Below are 15,851 nucleotides of genomic sequence, written 5' to 3'. Positions count from 1 at the left end.
TTCAATTGCACTCTCTATAATTTATTTGACAGCCAGTTGTTGACTGCATACAGACGGTAATACAACTGTTCGGCTACTTCAATACATATGGTACTAAATCATTGCGCAAGTTAGACATTATTGTGATGTTCCGGACCTTTGCGTGAGGAAATTCTCTCAAAGTGGACCTTGGTGAATTTTAATTGAATACCCCTGCAATATAGGAAACAAGAAATACTATCAAAATCAGTTTTAGGATTTATAATTTATAATCTCCCATTTGTCTTTTACACTTGATTGCTGCTGCAGATGAATTATTTCTCTCAATTAAAAAAATGCTGCATTCGTAGGTGTCAGCCATCATATATCATCTTCCATCTACTTACAACATAAACATTGTTTTACTTTCTCCACTTCAGCAGGTGCTTTGTCAGAAAGTGTTGTATCTGTTTACAGTAAAGTTACAGTTTTCATAAGACGACAGTAGTAGTTTTCCACAGTGAAATGAGGCGGTTATCTTGCTGAGAAGTTGTAGGTGTGCATCCTGTCGCCTGCAGCTCTTCATCTCCCGACTCGTTGAGGCTGGTCCCTCTTGCCAAAAAATTACCAATGACCTGTTTTGTAAAAGCATTTTTGATGAACGAAGGCGGTTAGCGCATTCACTGCATTTCCTGTGACTGCTTCACAATAAAAGCACCCCGTGTTTCGTCAGACGAACGTGTTTAATATGAAGCAGTAGGAAATGTTTCCATTTGCAGTACAGTTAGCAATACGGTTAATATAGTGCACAGTTTGACGTGAGGCTGATATCAATGTGATTCAATTACAATATGAATTGGATTCCATATACATGCATTGATTCCAGTGAGTTCCTTGTGTGTATTTGATATGCAGACAGGTAATTACATAATGTAAATATATTGAACAAAAACAAACAAAAATAATAATATATACGTGTGTGTGAGGGGTGTATGTACCATTTTCAAACCATTGGCGGAGCTTTTAATGTGTCATCTTCGTTATGTAGCATCTTGGTCAATCATGAGTATGTAGTAGTGAGTTAGAGTTATAGTGTGACTTGTGTGATTCCGAATTAACCCTTTAAAACACCGCAATCACACAACAGCAAAAACAAACCAACCGATCGAGGCGGCCGATAGACCGGCAACGCCCGTGCTCTGCGAGGTAAAATTTCTGTTTCTGTCAAAGGAGTTCTGTGGCTTTGCATAGATTAGATCGGACTAAAATCCTCCACTGGTCAGACGAACACTGAATTAGGAAACAAATAATGGCTTCGTTTTTTGTTTGGTAGGTCTCCAGCCATAGCCGCCCGTATATCTTTCATTCTGTCTGTGAATAGATAGATGATATGTTGGAAATAGGAGGCACTTGATACCTTGTGAAAACCGGTACAGAGGTCTTCTTCCCCTCCCATTTACTCTCAGTAGCGAAATTCTTTTTGCACTGCCAACAAAGACACAACAGCAATGAATCCCACCTGCCCGTTTGAAGTCCAACATGTCCCAGCCTCTTAACCGTTACTCATGAAATTTCTCTCTGATCTGATCAACCCAAATAAACCCATATACCCTGTGGGATCATGACTGCAGTCCAGAGACACAAGAGGCTAACAGTACTCCTTGGGCGTATACAAGCAAATTAAAGGCCCGTTTTATGGGCTCATAGACTTCATTTGGGCTTTCCCCTCGCCGTAACTCCGGCAGAGGATGAAAAAAGATGGATGTCAGGAGTCAAGAGCCAGCACTCGGGGCCGGCGGGCTATGAAACTACTGTGTTTTCAAGTCGTGAGGGCAAGGAGCGAGCACACCTGCCCTCCCCTGAAGCCTTGATCACGGGAGGCCAGGTGTGAAAAGAGACGGAGAGTGTCAAGAGGTCGGCAGATGTGAGGGAGGTGATCTCTCTCTCTCTCACACACACACACACACACACACACACACACACACACACATGCAACATGTTGGTACACATGCTAGTTTGTAGAGGAGAGACACACACATAGACAGGAAACCTACTGAGGCTGCATGTATACAGTAGTCTATGTGAAAGAGAAACCTTATACATTCCTTGAGTGTGAGTGGTCACACTGACATGCATGAACACACACACACGCACACACACACACACACCTACCGACAAGTGCAGACACATTGATTTCTCCAACATCAGAAGCATAGCAGGATGGAAGTAGCGGGGGTCTTACTGGATTTCAGATCATGTCTGGGTTGCGTGTCTCGGGGAAAGAAGCAGTGATACTACACAATTGTGTGTGTGTGTGTGTGTGTGTGTGTGTGTGTGTGTGTATGTGTGTGTGTGTGTGTGTGTGTGCGCGACAGGTAGATAGCGAAGGCCTCCTGTGCCTCAGTAACCTGTGTCTCAGATTCAGACTTGCAGGGGTACTTTCCACTTCTAGGGTTACGCCGCAGGTTTCAACAGGTCTGCTGGCAGCTCACCACAGGAGTAAGAAAGTCATTACACCATAAGATGCGAGTCTGTTTGTGTGTATGTACGTTTGTTTCTGCTCCATTTCTGCTATATGACACATCAAAAAGGGGGGGGGGGCTTGTCTGAACCGGGCTAGGGTTCAAAATGGATCGAGTGCAGGAGGAAGCACATTTAGCAAACTGCCATAACACCAAATGCCTGGAAATCTGAAATAGATATGATGGGACAATGCAGAAATTGAAAAATATCACAGGGTCAACAAATGTTCATGTATTAGTGCTGAGATCTGAAAGCCTCTCATTACTTTGACTCATTGATGGTGGTCTCTGAGTGGAATACCGGTGGAATTATTTCTTCGGGTTCTTACGGCCGTCCGATATCTCAGGAACGCCTGGAGTGAATTTCTTCTAAATTTTGTGACCTCACAAAAAACATTTTTGGCCATAACACAATAATCCATATGCTGAATTTGACAATTTTTGACAAATGTCTAACAGGATAAAATGATGAAGTGATGACATATTGGGCAATAGCTCTTTCCCCTCCTCCCTCGTCATGAAAGTTGTTTTTCTTTACGCCACTTTAGCTACTGGCTGATATGCTGCGGGCAAACAATACCACTTTCATCACAGGCATGCTTGGTATTGCTTTTTTTTCCACAGTCCTAGTTCTGTGGAAAAATGACACCTTCTATGAACGCTCAACAGCACTGAGATGGTCTTCTCTTTTGGCGTTTCCCCGGAAAGTGAAAGTGATACTTCCATGCCGATAAAGCACCATTGAATTTAATGGAATTGTGACCCTGCTGAGCTGAGGTGGGGGGGGGGGGGGATTAATACTATAAAGGCCGTAACTTTTGGAAGATAACCAAAATGGTTGAAGCCTCATATTGGCATGTCAGCTGAACTTCAGTGTGCATTTTTGCAGAGAGAGAGGATTTTGTGGATTTTGCTCCCCATCTCCTCCAATTGAATATGCTTTTAGGAAGGGACCTTTTCACGGTCAGTATAGAGAGGAGGAGCAATTACGATGACCAAGAACTCTTTCAATGCACCTACTGTGTGTGTATGTTTTAAGACAGACTTGGGGGGGGGGGGGGGACGTAAACATGCACGATCTAAAAAAATTGTTATATCTGATGAGATTCAGATTGAGTAAAATGCTTTAATCAAACAGCCAGTTTGCTTTAGGCAACACGTGTCGCTGCTTGTTCAAAGGATGATCCTCCTGAGCTTATTAATCTCCGCTGCAAAGGTAGTGGACATAAATACCAAAAATACAACTAATGCATTCCTAGTTCAAATACCCTGGGAGGGCTCAGCGCATTTATGTCCCTGTTTTGCAGCATTAATGAAACACTATTCATAAAAGCAATAAAGTGCCGTTATTAAGAATCGAATTGAAAATGATCCCTGCCCTGATGCAGGGTCACCAGACAATTTTCCTGCGGTCACTTTTGATTCAGCAAGCGTTCCTCATTACGTCACATATTGAGCTCCCATGAAGCAGCAGGGCATGCAGACTGGATGGCTATGTCCCCAAAATAACTCTGGAAAGGTGAGGACAATCAGCTCTGAAATGAGAACATAACTAAATAGAAGTGGTGGTGTAAAAAATGAATTTAAAAAATTTTTCCTTCCAGTTGGTTGCCTTATAATTTTAATCCTCAAGTTGTTTCAGTGACTCTACTTTCGTTTGTATTTTCAGAGAGAAAAGGGAGGACAAGATGTTAAGTCAAGAACAAACCTGCTGAACACTCCGCTCCACAATGAAACCTTCGACTGTGCAGCCTGTGGCAATGAATGTGTTTATAGCCCAGCATTTGGAAATCATATTGTATATGTTGTTTGTTAGGACAAGCAATCTTCTCTTGACCTGTTGACCTTATCAGGAAAACCCCTCAGGGGCACTTTAGGCTTTCAGCGTGTTGTTTGGCCTCATGGTTTACCTCTTGTTTTGTTTGGAAAACCTCCAGGCCGTGGCAAATGGCGCTTGGGGTTAGGATTGAGGTAAAGACGGAAAGAAAATGCTTATTGTTTTACGTTTTTTGCATGACTGGTCTTCCGATAGAGAGAGAACTGTATAAATACTACACATGGGATATCTACATGACAATCAACACTCCCTTCTCCTGTTTAAAATAATACCAGATGTGTTCATGTTCATGTCAGATGTCAAGCGAACCTGATCATCTTTTCGGTTGAAAGACTTTGACCCAATATGCAGCCTTTGTGTGGACTCACAGCCTTCAGTCAAAAGAAAGTTTTGCTGAGTGACTGAGAAAAAACAATCCACAAATGTAACATAGAGGTCACATGAAGTCTTTGAACTGTGTCGACACTGACTTGTTTTCCTTGTACTGCTACATATCTGTATTTGTAGACATTCATTGATTGCTTCTAGAAATGTTTTCCTGAAAGAAATCAATGAAGGAATCATTAAATGATATTGAGGGTTTTTTTTTAAACAAAGTGTGTGCGTGCGCGTGTGCGCGTGTGTGCGCGTGTGTGTGTGTGTGTGTGTGTGTGTGTGTGTGTGTGTGTGTGTGTGTTTTTAAAGAATCACCCCCTCTTCAAACCAGCAGGTATGCATCGTCTGGCACGGCCACATGGCCCGCCGGACAGACCGTCATCTCATGTTACTCCGCGGTCTTTTCCTCTACTTTGAACCTGACTCAATTCAACTTATCTAAAACAAAGCTCGAGTGGGTTGGGAGGGTAAAAAGGAAGCAGACTGACAGGGTCCTGTGAGGCTGATCCCTGGGAGTGATAGGTGGGGGTCCGGCTGGGGAAGAACAAGGCTTCTTGTTGGAGACTAATTGAAATAACGTGGCCTGCTGGACCTAGAAGGCTTTGAAGTATAGTTTGGCTCGTGTGTACAGTGTGTCCTAACTAGCGGTTGTGCAATGCTCTATCCATTAGCTGCTCCTGCAGACACTTGACTGTTGTTGCTGCTCCGTCATGCTTCAGGGACTCATGGGACACTGTTGTTTTTTCACGTAAAAACACATTAATGTCCTTTTACGAGCGTAAATAAGTACACGTGCACCCACTTGACATGTGTAGTGAAACGGGTCCTGATACCCTCACAAAGGACGACTAAAGCCCTCCCTGTGTGCCGCTGTCTGACGTCTTTCTACAGTATCCGCTCAGATTTGACTCACTCACTGTATAATCTCCTAACTGGGTGCAGGTTTCCCTGCTTTCATGTGTCAGTCAAAGCTTATGAGAGAGGCAATGGAGCAAGCCGCTGCGTCTGTTTGCAGAGTTGGATGCTGATTAATTGCAAACGGATGAAAGTAGAGGGTTTTCGTTTCCCTGTGGGGGCCTGTTCTAACCCCGAATGTTTACGCTCGCTTGGCATCCCAACAACCCGGCATAATTGGTTCGATCAAATTCAAACACGAGTAAATACTGATGTGTTCTGTGGAAGCCTGTTGCTTTCAAGTGGGACTTTTCCCGTTCCTCAGATCTGCTCCACATCCCTGGATTATGAAGAAAGGCTTCTGAAGTGGCTTTTGGATGAGGCTTTTGTTTTGGGTGTGTTTTATTTATTTTTTGTAATTTATGTCAGCTCCAGCTTACCTCCTAATACCTCATGGTTCAGCATTGCCTTCTGATGTTAACTCCTAATTTTAAGGCGTAGGTTGAAATAAAGATGGATTTCAGGATTAAGTTGTTTGCCCAAACAGAGTTTTGTGTTTGAGTTTGTTTCTGGCAACACTTAACACTTAATGCTGAGGAGACTATTTGAGCAAAGTCAGCTATTTCTAAGGTTGATAAAAACACAAGATTGTTTTATTTATTTTTTTGTCAAAATGTTTTATGTTTTCTGCTTTACAAACATAGGACAAACCTAAAATAAAAAGCTCAATTAAAGAATAATTCTAAGTATTCTAAATATTCTAAAGCTTAGTTTAAGAGCTGTTCCATTAGAAACGATGCTCCTGTAGAAACCACAAATCAGTATGATATCAATGTCATGGAGTTCGACCCATGATGGAAATGTTTACCACAAATGGTAAGTGCTGTGTTTACACTATGAGTGACACCGCAACAGGCTACGAGTCATTTTCAATGGCCGGGTGACATGAAGCTACAAACGATACCCGCCACAAAACAAAATTGGGACTTTTTCAGCACTGCATTGATGAGGCTCTGCTCCCCGATTTCAAACCAAACCAACATGGCAGCTCGTTTGGAAACTTTCTCTTAATTCACGAAATTCTCTTCTGAAAACATTTTAAGGCGATAAATAAGCAATGCTGCTGCGGAATCTGTCTTCATCTTAGATTGACAACGGTTAGTTTAAAAATATTTTTGGGAGTTTTTAGATGTGGCGCCATTCACGATGGTTTATGGGATGAGTAGTTCCCTCACTTTTAAAATATTCATGTACACATACATTTTATGGTCACGATTCATCTCTTAGTTGGTTGGATTGGTTCAATGATTAAACTCTTTATATTTGGAATTTCTAAAACGTCAATGTATGAAATGGATGGGAAATTCACTACCGGGACCGGTGCCGTTCAAAAAGTGTGCGGTCACTGTTGAGTCTGGCTCCAACCAAGCACGCAGACTGAGCAGTGAAGTCCGCTGTGCGACCCAAAGCTGAACCTCAGCTTGTTTGAGGACTCATTGAAGTTTCCCTTCAAACACTAACCGCTCTTGACATAAAAACACAGTATAACTTTAACACAGGCCAGCTACTAGTGTTCCCCCGTTTCAGTCATCAACATCAGAGGCTGAACTTCATCCCCTGAGGGAATGTAATCCACTCAGCGACCAGCGGCCGCTAGGACACAAGGCTCATTTTTCATTGGAGTCAGTTCTTTTTATAATGGAGCACGTCATTCTCCCAGGCCACAGAAAAGGCAGATACCTCACTTCACTACACCACAGATGAGCGTAGCAGAGCAAAACAGCCCCAGCATGCCCAATCCACCCTTACAGATGTTCGTCCTAGACCATGCCCAACACAGGAAGCCATTAAAGAGCAAATCAATCAGTCGGCAGTGTGGAAACTGGGGAGACAAACCTCCATGGAAAGCTTGTGGATGGGCACGTTGCCAGGGGGAGTGAGACGCACTACGTAGCTTGTACCAAATATAAATTCATTGCAGGCTCTTGGAAACTTGTGTTTTCATAAACACGACAACTGGGTGGAAGCGATTTTCCCGATTCGGAGTGATTCAAAAATGCAAAGCAGTGGAGGGCACGGACAAAAGCGAAGTGAGAGGAGAAAATAAATAAAGAATTGTTAGCGTTCGCCTTTTATTTGCCTGGAGGGGAAATATTTTCAAAGCTCATCCTCATCCTGAGAAATCATTTTAGTGGCGATAATCCTCAAACAACGTTCCCCTCTGATTTTCCAACTGAAAAGAATACAAAACCATTTTCAAAAGCTTTTTATGCACAGATCAAGTGTCCTCATGAATAAGGATGTGCACCATGGCACTTCTTCTCAGCATGCAAAGATATAGTTTTTTTTTTTGCTCTGTCTTGGTTGTTTGTTTCCCTTTGAAGGAGTTAATTCCTGACAAACACAACTTCCTGTGACCCTGCTTCACTGCTCTCCTTAGTCCTTTTTTTGATTGTTGTTTTTTTTCACCGCAACATGCAACTCTTGTGATTTAGTTTCATCTGCTTCAATCAGATCCCATTTGAAGCCACATCTTTTATTGTTGTGTGGTCTTTTATTTACTCAATACTGAGATGGCAAAGGTAATAGACATTTTAGGATTTGACATCTCTTGAATTCATAGCAACAGGTTTAAAAGAATAAAAAATAAAAAGGTTCTTCTCATAATAATGATCTCTTCCAGGAGGATCATACGATCCGTCGCTTGCGTCTATCAATGAGCGCACAACCCTGTGTCTGTCCACGGCTAATATCGCATTCTGCTGCAGCAAGCTGCAAAAGAAATGTCGGTGCCCAGTTATGGATGCATGCTCAAGGACCTCTCATGGTTGCGGTGACTCACACTTTCTCAAAACATCTTTTAATGCCTGTTTTATACTGCCATTGATTGTGGTGCGTGGCTAACAGCTAACAGAATGGACGGTGGGATTGGCTAACAGCTAAGGCAACTACCAGTACACACACACTGCTGTACCTTCCCACACCTCACTCGCCGCTGAGTGGGCAGACAGCTTGGTGAATTTAGAATTTAGTTTTTGATTGTATGAAGTGGCTTATACGTTGACTTTGAGCCGATTGCTGGCACACATCACCGCTTGCTTTAATTAAATGTGTTTAACGACGCCTTACAGCACAATGGTGTCTAGACAAGAGGTTAGCCAGTTGTGGGTTTTATTAATTCAATCACACAATACAGCAGTGGTCGTTGCAGACACACCTGCGGAGATCTGCACTCTAAGTGCACCTTTCTAGTTTGATATGCGTTTCCCCACGTCGTTAATTTATTGTCACATCACTGCCAGACATTTCCATGGCGTCTATCCAAAGGAGAACCTTCTATCACTAGATGTAATCTGTCAAAGGAAAACTTTATCCCCATATACCTTAAGTCTCAGTAGTTAAAGCTGAGTGAGTAATTCGCTGACTCTAGATTTATGATAGCACCTGTCTATTAGCACAAGTGAACTGCCCCAGCAGGCATGGGAATTCCCATCAAATCCAGCCCCAGAATCCCCCCAGATCATCAAGCACTTTGTTCTTGCCATCAGAGATAAAGCTCTGCAATCCTCCCCAACCATTACGCTTGATGATCTTCTTAACTTGCTGCGTTACGCCAAAGCCAGCTCTAAGAAGAAAGAGGCAACTTCAAAAGGCACATTTTCATCTACGCTTGGTTTGCCCCCCCCCCCCCCCTCCCCCCTTGTTCTCCTTATCATGCACTGTGGAACTTGTCCGATGCACAGATATGATAAAAAAGGAATTAAATCTCTCCTCTGTGTACGTGGAGTTTCATATATGGATCTGTTTGTGGTTGTCAGCGCGTGGTGTGCATACTGTCTGAAACCCTGCAGTGGTAGTGACAGCTTTTCAAATGAATTCATATCAGGTGATACAAGCCCGGAGTTATTTTTACTGACATTAGTGTCTTAATGAAGAACATCTTAATATTCAGTCATTGCAACATGCAGTGCTTTTTTTGCAATCATTCGGTGCGAGTGGTAGTCTGCTCAGTTTACATCCTATTTATTTATTTGTAGACATTTGCTCACTTTCGAGACTTCTGCACTCAGTTTTGTATCTAGTTAGCCCACATTCTTTGGCCCTTGAGGCAGGTATTGTTTACTGTCTAGACACACTTGCTCGTGGTATCTCTGTGTGTTCTTCTCAGTGTGTGCCCGTGCATATTCCTGCTTCTGGATGAGCGTTTCATATCACAGGAGCGTTGAAGGTCCTTTATTTTTCTCTCTCGGGCTTATTATGAATTCTCAATGCCGTGATTCATCATCTGTTGTCTCTTCCTCAGCACGTCTGAACCCACAAGGCTGAAGATCTCATAAGTATGCATATCCCCGTCCCCGCTCAGCCCTGCGCTAATTTAGAAGACACAGCAGCCACAGCAGCATCAGGTTAATTTCTTGTTATTGATATTCATGCGGAAGGGAAGACGAGTTTCACTTTGTTTCAGTCCTCTCATCCAGACTGGCTTCTGAACTGCTGGACAGTCACTGGTTAGTGGTTTTGACAGTGCTCATGCAGTAATTACTACAAATTGTCAACATGCTATACATACATCACTGTACTCTGTATTTAATATGCATTTTTCTTTGCTCACTAATCCTAATACGTTTTAAGGTATCGACCGAAATAATCCAGTACCAAGTATAGAAATTTTTCCAGTCAAACGATACCTGAAATCGATCCTGTTTTTGCCCACAACCGCAGCAGCTGCTGCCTGCCTGCAAACAGCTCTGAACACGGAGCTGTCTGAGCTGGCAGCTAACGGTTCTAACAGCGCGGACAGCGCTATCAACGGTGACGGTGCTGACCGCAACCGAGGGTCGGGGGAAGCTGTATGAGAGCTGTGCAGTGCGGCGGAGATCAGCTAGCCAGCGACACACACACAGCTTCCTATCGAATGAAGGAGGCCACTAGATTGGTATCAATATTACTAGAGTTTAAACAATTAGTTGATTAGTCGATCAACATAAAATGAATAGGCAAATATCTTAAACAATTAATCATTTCAACATTCGTTGGTTCCAGTTTCTCAATTGTGGGGGTTTGATGCTTTTGTCTTGTGGATTGCTAGACCGACAAAACAAGGAATTTAAAGAAGCCACCTTGGCCTCTAAGAAATTGTGAAAAGCATTTTTTCACCATATTTTTGACATTTTGTAGACCAAATTATTAATCGATTAATGAAGAAAAGATTCATCGTACTTTATTCCATCCATGTGAACTGTATGGCATAGTTTCTAATTCAATAGCTTGAACTTTTACATTATATATATATATATATATATATGTGTGTACTGTGCAATACTTAATTTTTCATAGTTTCACCTAGTTTCAACTCGTTTGTCTAAGCCGATATACATTTCTGAAGTTCACTGATTACGAATGTAACAAAGTCTAATTTAAGCAATTCAGATACAGTCTGCAGTAATCTCTTGCTGCTACTCCTGCGTAGTGTCTGACTGTGCAGTGCAAGGTAATCCTCTGGATGCGAACTGAAATCTTCCAACTTGCTTTTCCTTCAGTTTCAGTATGATTTGCAGCCAAGGATTTGCCATGCTTTCTGAACAGAGTTTGAGAAGATTGCATGGAGGACGCAGCTTCCCGTGACTAGTTTCATGTCATCATTGGGATTGAGATGTAGTGGGAGACGTGCCAGACATCAGCCCAACATGGTGTATTAGCAGCGACTGTGCAGGGGATCGCCTTGTTCACAGCTTGAAACCATAAACCTGCAAACATGCATTTTGTTCCTGGATCCTGTGGCCTGAAACTCGGCTCATGGATTTAGTTACCGGCGATATGCAACACTATGGAACTGTTTAGCTGCTGAAATGAAACATGACGTCAGGGCGCTTTTCATCTTTTTGTTCAGCTCTTGTAAACAATGTAGCCATACTAAAGTTTGCATCCCAAAGTGTGTTTCCCATCAGCAGTTTACACTTTGCATATGGTGGGCTGTGGTTCTCACATTGCGAAAAAGACGCCCATCAGAGGATGTTTGCAATGTTGTTGAGTTTGACATGGTATGGTGGGGGGGGGGGGGGGGGGTGTAAAAACAAGTCTGGCCTCAATATTCCGCCACAAAGCTAGAACCGCCTGGAGTTGTTTGTGCACAAAAAAAACACCATTTGGATTGCAGTTGACTCAGTGTGGTGACCACTTTCTTCAACTCTTTGAAGACAAGGCTCAAAAGACTCTCAAAAGAAACGCACCACTTGCGAATGTAAATTCTAATTTTATTTGTTGTGTTTCAGCAAAACAAGGTTTCCCAGAATTTTCCAGAGCCACCCATTCACAAGTACATTTTCAGAATACGTCATTACAGCCCAACAGAGAAAACTTGTTGTTGTTTAGAGGCTCTCATTTGACCTTTTTGCTCCATGTCATTCTCCAACACGAAATAGCTCTGATGCTCCTTTGCCATTGGCAGCTCATTTTTAAGTGTGAGTCAAATGTGCTGTTATTGTCACACTACAACTAATATCCATCTCGGGATGATTCCCACTGTGTGGGGACATTGTTTCATGGCGGGATGTGCTGGGAAGCAGTTCTCTGGCTTCTGGCTCTTTTCCTGAGCTGTGATGAGTTACTGCGAAGATATTTCTGACTTGGAAGAAGGTTGATGGTGCTGATGTTAGCCATGATGTCCTTATCTTTGCTGGCATTAAAGGGCAATTTCTTATTTTTTGTATTACATCAATTTCAAGCATCAGGAAAGTTGAGTTATACAGTCGTTGAGTCAGTGAAGAATGGATCAGTAAGAACACCGCAGACTACATTTTCCAGTGTGATAGGCCACGTTTGTTGTTGTTTTTCGTATGTGATGTTGCTTCTTAGTGGAATACCCCATTTTAGTTTAATATGTTATTCAAAATTAAAGCTAATTGATTAAATCACAGCCAATGTGTATTCTTTCCATTGTTTTTCTGCAGTTTCTCAGCACCACTGCTATTGCTGCCACCCTGCTTCAAATACATTTTACTGCCTCACCCACTAAATCAGTCACGTTTATAGGATTTCCCAAAAATGGAATGATCACTTATGCAGGGACCAGGCTCTGGTTTAAAAGGGCCGAGATGCTTCAAGTTTGGCTTTTGGTTTGGTTTTGGAACTTTTGAGGTCTTTCGGTATTTTTGCCCTTTTGAGGCTGGTGGCCAAGGTGCGAGAAACATGAATGGCTGGCGTCCACTGTAGTTAAAAGCTGGCTACTGAGTTGATGTTTTACCAGCCATTCTCATCTTGTGCTCAAGAGTCTCCTCCTCCTCTTCTCCTCTGTTCAAACTGGAGGAACAAAACAACCGATGCAAAGTAATCACATCAACCCATGTAGGCTGTCATCTTAAAGGTTACATGTTTCTATGTTTCTTCATTATATATCAATGGGCTCATCTGTGCTGGTATAAAAGGATAATACAGTTATAGTCAATAGAATTAATCGTTAAAGACTTATTGGCCATCGTCATCATACCATCATCAGTAAAGCCAATGCAGAAGTGCCCTAAACTTGAATTCTTTCTAATGGCCAGCAGGGGGCGACTCCTCTGGTTGCAAAAATAACTCAGATTGTATAGAAGTCTATGAGAGAATGACTCTACTTCTCACTTGATTTGTTACCTCAGTAATCATTGTAAACATGTGTTTATGGTCTCAATCTCTAGTTTCAAGTTTTCTTCAATACAGCATGAAGTTAATTTAGTATATTATGGTATTTAGAGTAAAATAGAACATAAAGCAGAGTATGTTGTAGGGCGTGGATACCTTGTGATTGACAGTTCGCTATCAGAGCCGCATACAACGTCTCTACCACGGCGTCACTCTTCCATAGTCACTACCGTTCACTGGTTGCAAAAATTCCAAGATGGCGATCGCCAAAAATGCCGAACTCAAGGCTTCAAAACCGCAGTCTACAAACCAATGGGTGACGTCACAACGACTGCGTCTATTTCTTATACAATCTATGATTTCTACGCACAGAGTTAACCTCTTAGATACAAATCTGATGGGACAAGATACACAAGGCAGTCAGACATGTTTTGAACAAACCCCCAGGTTAGCCAGGAAGACATAACACAGGCAAACAGTAAACTTACTACTAGTTGTAAACATCCATCACAGTTTACAGGCAAGGCTTTGAGGTTCAACTTTTAACCTATGAACGTACTTATAGTCCCATAGATGTGCGCACTGTGTGATGTGAGATTTTTATAGACACATTTTTAGTTTTATCACCAACTAGATAACCTCCATATTAACCTCCAATTACTTTGGAGGGTACAATGTTACCATAACTGATAGAAAATACGCATGACACACAAGTTGTAATGAACTTATTTACAGCAATTTAGTCCTGATAACAAAAACAATCCATCCACCTCTCATGCATTCTCTGCCTGCTTTCTATTATTTCTTCTTCTCTTCTTGTGTCCTATTTTAAGGAGATAATGGCGGAGCAATGTTACAATAAACATTCCAGAGGGTGTCACCCACCCGGAGACTAATTAGAGACCCTGGAGGCCAAGCAAGACGGATGACTGCTGTGTGTGTCAGCGAAGAGAGGCGGAGCAGGGTTTGTGGTGCTGCTGGGGGCTGCTGGTTACGTGCAGGTGGCTGGATGTAAACGTTAGCTTTTATCTTGGCTTTGAACACGGGTAAGCTCAGGGGCCTGCACAGGTGTGTGTGTGTGTGTGTAGGGGATAGGAGTTAAGAGAAGATGGTGGTTGGGGGTTGTTACTGCTGCAGATAGGGCCAGAGGCAGTCATTTGTCAAGGGGAGCCCACATAATGTGCGTTGGGTGTGCAACCACTAATGATGTGGATCATATGGACACTGATGTGGCCGCGTCGGGGTTTGTTGGCCGGGTCGAACAGACTTCAGACAACAACCAGATGCTTTGGTTGAGTAATCGCGTTGACTCACTGTGTCCCCCCATAGGAGTAGACACGAGAAGTTGTGCGTCAATGTGTGTGCCGGCGTGTTTTGTTTTTAATTAATGTAATGAGCCAAGCGACCGCAGAGATCATTTCGGCACTGAGGAGAATGATCCGGACACCGTGGTGATGTCATAGATGGAGAAAAAATATCTGCCTCCTTCTTCTTGTCAGGTTCTTCAGGGTGCACACGTCCCCAACCCAACTAAATTTAGCCTCAGAAGCGAATTTCCATCATACTAGTTTTAAAGGATCGATTCACCCAATTTATCAAAGTTATTTTCTTGATTGTTTGAGTTATTGTTTTGTCTGTAACATGTCAGAAAGTAGTGAGACCACAATTTGTCAGAGCCCAAATTCAGTTATTCACGCCGTTGTTTTCGTCCGACCAACAGTAGAAAACCCAAAGATATTCGGTCTGCTATCATCTAAGAAAGAAAAGCATCAATTCTTCACATTTGAGTACTCAAGTGTGTAACTTAATCAAATTGAAAGCAGTTGTATACACTGCTCACAGTCAAGTCTGTGAGTTATCCCGAATAATCAGGAAACTGCCTCGGCACGCTGCTGTTGAGCTTTTAAATGTCACTTTTAATGCTGTGAGCACCACAAATGAGTTCCCGTTCACCTTTTATTGTATTGAAGTGCTGGTAGAAATGTCAAAGACTCCAATCCTGGAATAAGAAACACAAAAACTATCTGCATGGTTTGATTCCACTACAGGAAAGTGTTTTTTTTTTTGTAATCTGTGTGAATAGACCCTTTCAATTTTGTACCTCTCTCTCAGATGAGATCGAAATGAAATGGCGTGTCAAAAGACTTGACAGCTTCAGGTTCAATGCAACCAAAGATTCTCTCAGATGCCAAGAAGGAGAGAAAGCAAAGCGCAGAGGGAGACGTAGTTTTGTCCAGGGAAGTAGAAAAATGTGGCATTAAAATTCAGGGCCAGGCGCTCATGTTTACCCAAGAGAATACAAGGACATGACATAGTCTTGGCTCCTAAATTTGTGAATTCAAAGCATCTGGGCCAACTTCTAATTCAGCTACGCATAACATCCCATTGGCAGGCAGGTCAGGGATGCCAGACTATTTTCCAATACATCTCGGTGGATTATTCTTGCCGTGAGCTCCATCCGCCGTCTTGCATAACAAAGCAGGGAGGACACACCGGCTCTCGTTGCCGCATCCACCCGTGCTAGAAATGTACGCACATGGAGGAGGAACTCTGGATACTCGTTATCTGATGTTCTCAACCCAATGAAAAACAGCCGAGCAGTCTGAAAGGCGAAGTGCCCGAAAATAATTAAGTGTGAATGTCAT

At 42.6% G+C, this 15,851-nt stretch overlaps 1 protein-coding gene across 1 annotated transcript in view; it reads left to right on the top strand.

Moving 5' to 3' along the window:
* kremen1 (kringle containing transmembrane protein 1) overlaps window positions 1–15,851 on the top strand; it is a 79,204-nt gene that overhangs the window by 2,674 nt on the left and 60,679 nt on the right. The gene's annotated exons all lie outside the window — the stretch shown is intronic.

This window comes from Anarrhichthys ocellatus, unplaced genomic scaffold, assembly GCF_004355925.1.
Source record: "Anarrhichthys ocellatus isolate YVR2014 unplaced genomic scaffold, GSC_Weel_1.0 scaffold9, whole genome shotgun sequence".
NCBI lineage: Eukaryota > Metazoa > Chordata > Actinopteri > Perciformes > Anarhichadidae > Anarrhichthys > Anarrhichthys ocellatus.
Note: the sequence above shows the minus strand (reverse complement) of the source record. Positions and strands in the feature narration are given on the sequence as shown.